This window comes from Gavialis gangeticus, unplaced genomic scaffold (genome assembly GCF_001723915.1).
Source record: "Gavialis gangeticus isolate Ggan-Ray unplaced genomic scaffold, GavGan_comp1, whole genome shotgun sequence".
Taxonomy (NCBI): Eukaryota; Metazoa; Chordata; order Crocodylia; family Gavialidae; genus Gavialis; species Gavialis gangeticus.
Genome location: NW_017728995.1, coordinates 19,568,420 through 19,569,104, shown reverse-complemented (window position 1 = coordinate 19,569,104; position 685 = coordinate 19,568,420). Strand labels below are relative to the sequence as shown.

Sequence of the window (685 nt, the reverse complement as noted above, 5' to 3'; positions counted from 1 at the left end):
GCTCTGAATATCTCCATCATTATATATCTAAATTCCTATATATCTCTAACTCTGCATATATCCAGCTTCATATATCTAAAGATCAAAGTTACAATTAAAATTAAATAAATAAATTAATAAGTCACATGTGTACTAAATGATACCAAGGCAAACAGTTATGCACAGGTCAAGCTATAACAGAACTAAATTAAAAGCAAGTATTTCTCCATGAACCTATATTGCTATTGTTATGGAAGTTTTTTTTTTTTTATTTTTTTTTATTTTAAAACAGACGATACAAGATTGGCATCAACTAACTATATACAGTTAGTTGTGCATGCTTCACTATTGTGATGTGAATACAGTTCCTTTATTTTTCACCCTCTCAAACATGTATTTAGTAGCCCATAAAAATAGCAAGCAGTTCAGCCAATTCCAGACAGGTGTCATGAACCACTCAAATGCAATTACTTCTGTAGCTAGAATTGGCAATTGTTCAAACAGCTCAGCTTTTTCCCCCCCAAAAAGGAAAGAAAGAAAAAAAAGACACTGATTGCATACTCAATGGGGGAGCGGGGGGGGTGGGGGCAGCACGACACCTAAATTGAGACCAAAGGATTGCCATCTGTCCAGTTAATTCTCATCTGTCTAACTCCAAGCTTACACTTGGCACTCTATATTAAGGAGGAGTACACATCCTCGTCAA

At 35.2% G+C, this 685-nt stretch overlaps 1 protein-coding gene across 4 annotated transcripts in view; it reads right to left on the bottom strand.

The window, feature by feature from the left end:
- ECT2 (epithelial cell transforming 2) overlaps positions 1–685 on the bottom strand; it is an 80,127-nt gene that overhangs the window by 62,943 nt on the left and 16,499 nt on the right. The gene's annotated exons all lie outside the window — the stretch shown is intronic.